This window comes from Hakea prostrata, chromosome 6, assembly GCF_041222555.1.
Source record: "Hakea prostrata isolate BN-2017 chromosome 6, UWA_Hpros_2, whole genome shotgun sequence".
NCBI lineage: Eukaryota > Viridiplantae > Streptophyta > Magnoliopsida > Proteales > Proteaceae > Hakea > Hakea prostrata.
Genome location: NC_142605.1, coordinates 32,743,269 through 32,749,880, shown reverse-complemented (window position 1 = coordinate 32,749,880; position 6,612 = coordinate 32,743,269). Strand labels below are relative to the sequence as shown.

The window sequence follows — 6,612 nt, the reverse complement described above, 5'->3', positions numbered from 1 at the left end:
ACACTGGACTAGCATGTTCAAGTCATTTCATAAAGATGAGGTTGTATGTCCTTACCTGTAAATAAGTAGAAATCCTCTAGATTGCAAACCAGAAACAATTATAAAACTTTTACTTGAAACAAAGGACACCTATAAATAGGGTTACACCAATATGTAAGTCGAATGAATCAAATCGGACAAAATCCAAAAGTCACTTGCTCACTGGAAACTAGCTGGTCGCTTGGGCCGGTCGCTTAGGCTGAGCGACCACCACTAGTGACTGCCCCAAAAACAGTGAGTTTTAGATCCGAAACTCAGGCTTCTGATCATCCGTTTTCAATCTGATTTTTGAATGATCATTGTCTGAATTTCAAACCTAACACTCCCACAACCAAGGGTAATACGAAACCTAACAATTGACACCAATTTGGTTACCTAGAATCCTCGCCTTGACTAGATCAGTCATTTTCACGAAAGCAGGGTTTCATTTTCGGAACTGATCTCATCAAGAGCATTAAAAAGGTAGGTACTATAATAAGAGGATCATGAACAACCAAAGAGGAAAACAAATCTACTTAAATCATAGCTAATGGTAGAGTATGAGTGAACAGGGAATCACTTACCTCAGCTAGAAAAGACAGAGAGCTTCCAGGTCACTAACAACACTTCAAATCACCTTCCAGCACTTCTCCCCTGCCGCCTAACCACCAAAAATAGCAATCCCGAATATAATATTCGTAAAATAGGCAAGGGTTGCTATTTATAGAAGTCTGGGGGGGAAATAGGGCAAAACCCCGCAACTAGGACCAGGCGGTCACTTGGCCCAATCAACCGCCACTAGTAACTGCCCCCTAGTATATTGCTATACAAGGGTGCTTTGCTCAGGGGGTTGATGTCCAAGTACAACCTAACCCTAATTAACACATGGGGGAGGTCTTGCCTTCATTCCGGACATCTCCAAACACCTCATGCCTTGATCCAGAGATCGAACTTCCCAGCAAGGCAGGTTCTTCATCAAGAGAATCTAGATCCATGGGTTCTAGATATGGATCATGGACTTCTATCCGGACACTCCACAAATTAACCTGACTAAACCTTTGGGTTCTCAAACCTGCAATATGGATCCTAGGTTAGAAATACGGAGGTTGTTACAGAACTACAGGGGGCCTTTGTATTGAGGAGTGAAGTTGACATGGTTCGCAATGGAAAACGTATTCTTGAGCATCCTTCACCATAGTTGGCCAAAAGATCCCTTGTCTCAAGATTTTGAAAGCCAGAGCTCTTGCACCCATGTGAGCCCCGCAAATTCCTTCATGAACTTCTGCTAACGCATACTGGGTGCCTACTAAACCTACACACTTCAGTAGTGGCCCCTCTATAGAACGCTTGTATAAGGTTCCTTCTATCAAGGTGAACTTTGATGCTCACATTTTAACGATGCGAGAGTAAGCTTGATCCTCTGGCAGTTGATCGTACTTTAAGTAAGCTATCAATTCCTCCATCCAAGAAGGTTTTGTTTCCTTAATCTCCATCATTTCCCAAGCATCAAGACTTCGTTCGTGAAGGATCTCTAGGTAAATTAAAGCTTCTATATCCTCAATGCCAGCACAGGCCAGCTTGGCCAAGATGTCAACATTCACATTTTCCTCCCTGGGAATTTGAATAAACTCACATTGATTGAAGTTGGCCTTCAACCCATTTGCCTTGGCAAGATATTGTGCCATTTTTTCTTCTTTGGCCTCATAGACCCCTTTGACCTAGCTCACTATCAATTGGGAGTCCCTGTGTATCTTTCTATTTTTAACACACAAGGAAGTCGCCAAGCGAAGCCCCACCAATAATGCATCATATTCAGCCACATTATTCGTTGTTGGGAAGGTGAAGCGCAAGGCATAGTTGATAACAAAGCCGCTAGGACTTTCCAACACTAGACCCGCTCCACTTCCCGTGGCGTTGCTATCTCCGTCAACGAATAGAGTCCATGTTTCAATGGGTGCTTCTTGATCTTCTCCAACACTCCACCCGACAGTAGATTCAACCACAAAGTTTTCTAACGCCTGTCCCTTTTTCGCAGTTCTCGGCTGGAAATCTACCTAATGCTCACTCAGCTCAATAGCCCACATAACCATTCTCCCTACTAAGTCCAGACAATGAAGGATCTTTTTCAAGGGAGAATTGGTGAGAATTGTTACACGGTGAGCTTGGAAGTAGGGCCCTAGCTTTCTAATGGATATCATCACTACTAAGGCAAGCTTCTCAATTTCAAGATATCTAATTTCAGCGTCTAGAAGAACATGAGAGTTGAAATAAACAGACTTCTGGAAGCCTTTTTCCTCTTGTATTAATATTGAAGTCACAACTTTAGGAGATGTGGCTAGATACATGAGGAGCCTCTTCTCAGGAGAAGGATAGACCAATATGGGGGAAGAACTTAATTTGAACTTCAATTCTTCAAAAGCTTTTTGGCATTCTTAGGTCCAGACCAGTTCTGAAGTGGCATTAAGAGTTTTCAGCTCTATGAAGAATGGTTGACAACGTTCTCCAGATTTCACCAAGAAGTGACTCAAAACTACTATCCTTCTTGTCAAGCATTGGAATTCCTTTATAGTATAAGGTGGCTACATATCAATGATGTCCTTGATTTTCTCAGGATTTGCCTCAATGCCTCGCTGTGAAACCATGAATCCCAACAACTTTTCGGATGAAACGCCAAAGGCGTACTTCTTAGGATTCAAACGCATCTTGTGTTCTCAAAGGACATTGAAGACCTCCGACAAGTCTCGTATGTGATCCTTCTGCTGGATACTCTTGACTAGCATATCGTCCATGTAGACCTCCATGTTTCTTCCTATTTGCCTACAAAAAATCTTGTTGATAACTCGCTGGTAAGTGGCCCCAACGTTCTTCAGACCAAAAGGCATTACCTTGTAGTAGTAGCTTTCTTGGTTGGTCATGAAGGCTGTGTGGACCTCATCTTCAGGTGCCATCAGGATCTGATTATACCTAGAATATGCGTCCATGAAGCTCAACACTCCATGTCCTGTTGTGGCGTCAATAAGAAGATCAATCCTAGATAGTGTGGGTAACAATCCTTGGGGTAGGCCTTATTGAGGTCTGTGTAGTCCGTACATGATGAGCAAATTTATGTGTGAAATCTTAGGGCATAAAGCATGCATTTTATACACTTAGAATGGAGTTACCTTGGGTTTTATGTTGTTTTTGCAGATTTTAGGACTTTTCAAGATTTAAGCAAATATTTGGAGTTTTGGGCTTGAATCATGCTATTTTACACGTCAAGAAATCCATTCAAATTCTCAAATGCGAAAATGGGCCTGATCTGGAGCATGATGGGCTAGAGATGTGTGATTATGGGCCAACTCCGAAATACTGAAGAGATAAATAAGGCAAACTTTATCTACGGCTGAGATTTTAAATCAAATCTACAGAGATATTATTGAGAGAGTCCAAATGGAAAAGAGTCATTGCATACCTCAATATCTTATCTCTTATCTTGGATTTAATTAAAGAAAGAAAAAGAGGAAAAAGAATTATATTCAAAAAGAAAAAGACGAAAAATCCCGTTTTTGAATGCCTCTGTCCAGTTTCGATCAAACCTTTCATCGAACAATCATCCGATGTTCGATCGTGCTGATTTTTGGAGGAGAGCTTCACGACTACTTAAACCTCAAATCCAACGGTGGAATTATGCATCTGATCTCTCTAAGTCGGTGCGATTACTACGTCAAAACCCTAATTGGTTGAGTCAGATAGAAACCCTGAGTTTTATTCAAATTCAGCCGTGCTTCATATCTTATGTAAACTCTATAAAAGGAGAACGTGTCTTAGAGCTTAGGAGAAGCATTTATTTCTTCTCTCTTTAGATTATTAAGGTTTTCTCTAGTTTTCTTTGCTTGCATTAGTGAGATTTAAATTTGTAGATTCAATGTTTAGGTTTAATCTTTTTATGTAATGCAATTCAAGTTCAAGCTTCAAGTTCAAGTTTCAATTTTTTTAGATTCGTTTTTCTCTGGATCTAGCAATTGCAGATTTAGATCATTCTAGATCTAGATTTGGTTGTTAGGGTTGGTTGAGATTCGAATCATTTGTTCAATTCGCAAGTAAGTAACCTTCTTTATTAATCTTCTCTCTTCCCTCCATTCCCGCTTCTATCTACCCCTCCATATTCTTAATTTAGGATTTACTTTCAGCATTATTTATTGTTCTCCCTTCCCCTGGATCCTTGATCAGAGATGCCTACAGTCGTGCCTCTCTTTGGTTAAGGCTTCCTTTTCCTTTTATTGCTTTGTTTATTGCTTTGTTATTTACTTTCTGCCTATTCATTCATCATCTCGGACCACATAACCGGAGCAAGCCTACAGTCGTGCCTCTGCTTCTGGTGACGGGTGGTGTTGCATCTGCATTTATCTATGAACTAAATTTTACTGACTGCTTTAACATACTAACTGGTTTTATTTATTCTTTTCCTTTTTATTTTTATTGTTCGCAATTTCAATTCCTGTCTTTTATTTATGAATTGATTGTGTTTAATTTATTTTTCGTTTCAATTTGATTGCATTAGACGTATAGATTAGGATCATTTAGTTTAGTTAATTAGTTAACAAAAATTGAATCTTTCCACTCTCGCATTACAATTAAGAAGTTGAATTATAAGTGGCATATCTCCTTGAGATCGACCCGTTAGCTACACGATACCGTGCGCTTGCGGTTACTTTTAAATTTCACAGACAAGTTTTTGGCGCCGTTGCCGGGGAGGTATTAGTCCACTTTTTTTTTTCTCATTCTTAGGTAAATCGAAGTGATTTAAAATAATAATAATAATAAAAATAAAAATTCAAAGATATTACTAACTTGAGTAGAAACAAAAACGTATAGTAGTCCCCACTCTACTGCAGAATCCCCAGGATTCGATTGTAGGTGGCTCTGAAGACTATACGGATTCCCTTGTTGTCAAACCTATAAGAGCTCAGCTTTATGGCAACCTTACAGCCTTGGAATCATTGTTTCAATCTTTGTGGTGGGAAATTCACTACTTTCCCTTCATTTTTGTTATTTTCTTTTCTTTTATTCTTTAGTTACTTTATTTTATTTTCTTTCATAAGAGTCATTAATTGCATTAAGTGGTTAGTGCATGTGTGTCTGGACTCGTGATTCTACAAATAGAATTGTCCGAGTGTCTAACTTGACCATGGAAGGTCTACCTCCACCACCTCCACCTAAGAGTCTTAGGGATAGATTTTATCCAACCCGATTTGCACAACCTTCCTGTATACGTTTACCTAAAGTGAGGGGTAATAATTTTGAGCTCAAATCTCATTATCTATCTATGTTACCCCAATTTCATGGGCTACCTGATCAAGATGCATATTTGTTCCTTAGGGAGTTTGAGGAGGTTTGTGTCCTTATGAAGTTACAACAACTTACTGATGATGCCGTAAGACTACGGTTTATTACCTTTGCATTAAAGGACCAAGCCAAAAAGTGGCTTTATAGCTTACCTAGGGATAGCATTATCACATGGGAACAATTTACTGTTCTATTCTTGAAGAAATTCTTTCCTTTCTCTAAGACGAACAAAATAAGAAATGATATTCTTCAATTTCGTCAGAAACCCAATGAGTCCTTTGCTAAGGTAATGGAGAGGTTTCAAAGCCTTCTCCAAGAATGCCCTCACCATAGTATAGAATTATGGCATTTATGCCAAATAATTTATGAGGGTATCGATTACCAAACAAAGGAACTTTTGGAATCAATGTGCCCCACAGATTTACATCATTCACCGATGATTCCGAGCTTGGAATTTTCTTTTAGACCTAGCAGATAGAACTAGAGAATGGGAGTCAACCCAAGAGTCTGAAAGGACTAGTAGGGGATATTTTGTTGATAGCCAAGTTCATAAGGAAGTACAAATAGATAACATTTTGAAAAAGTTAGAGACTTTGGTAGTTAAAGCTGCACCACCAAGTCAAGCACATTTTATTGACAAATCTATTGCTATGTGTGCATGGTGTCAGTCTCCTACACATGTAATTGAGGAATGCCCTAGCTATTCTGGAGGCCAACATGAAAATGTCAGTGCAATGTTTCCAAACCCGTACAGTAACACGTACAATCCTGGGTGGAAGAATCATCCTAACTTTTCATGGTCTCAAGGGCAAAACCAAAATGGATTAAACAATTATTCCACACAAAATCAATTTGGTGCCCCTCAAAAGCAAAATGCCCAATTTTCTCATTATCCAAATGTCGAGTTCCCTCAAGCCCCAAATTTCCAGAATGCCAATTTAGCTAGACCTATCAATCCACCTATTGTGCCTCATATGCCTTACATTGCACAAAATCAATCATCACCTGGTTTCAACAGAGGTGACAATCCAGAGTTTTCTCGTATCTCTTCCTTAGAGAAGAATATGGAAGTACTTTCCAGCACCTTCATGACTTCTATGCATAATATGGAAAAACAAATTTCCACTCTTGCAAGTGCTTTATCTGAGCGAGAAAAAGGTAAAATGCCTAGCCAACCTGAGTTAAATCCTAGGATTCAGATTCAACAAAGACCACAAAATCAAGTCAACCAAGTTGAATCCTCCCATTCTTCTTTAGCTTCAATTAATT

General features: G+C 39.3%; 1 non-coding gene across 1 annotated transcript; it reads right to left on the bottom strand.

Annotated features, from left to right (window-relative positions):
• Positions 1-5,572: 5,572 nt before the first annotated feature.
• Positions 5,573-5,679, bottom strand: LOC149013406 (small nucleolar RNA R71). The gene has a single exon (XR_016174207.1). It is a non-coding gene; the product is annotated as a small nucleolar RNA R71 (small nucleolar RNA).
• Between the last annotated feature and the right edge of the window lie 933 nt (positions 5,680-6,612).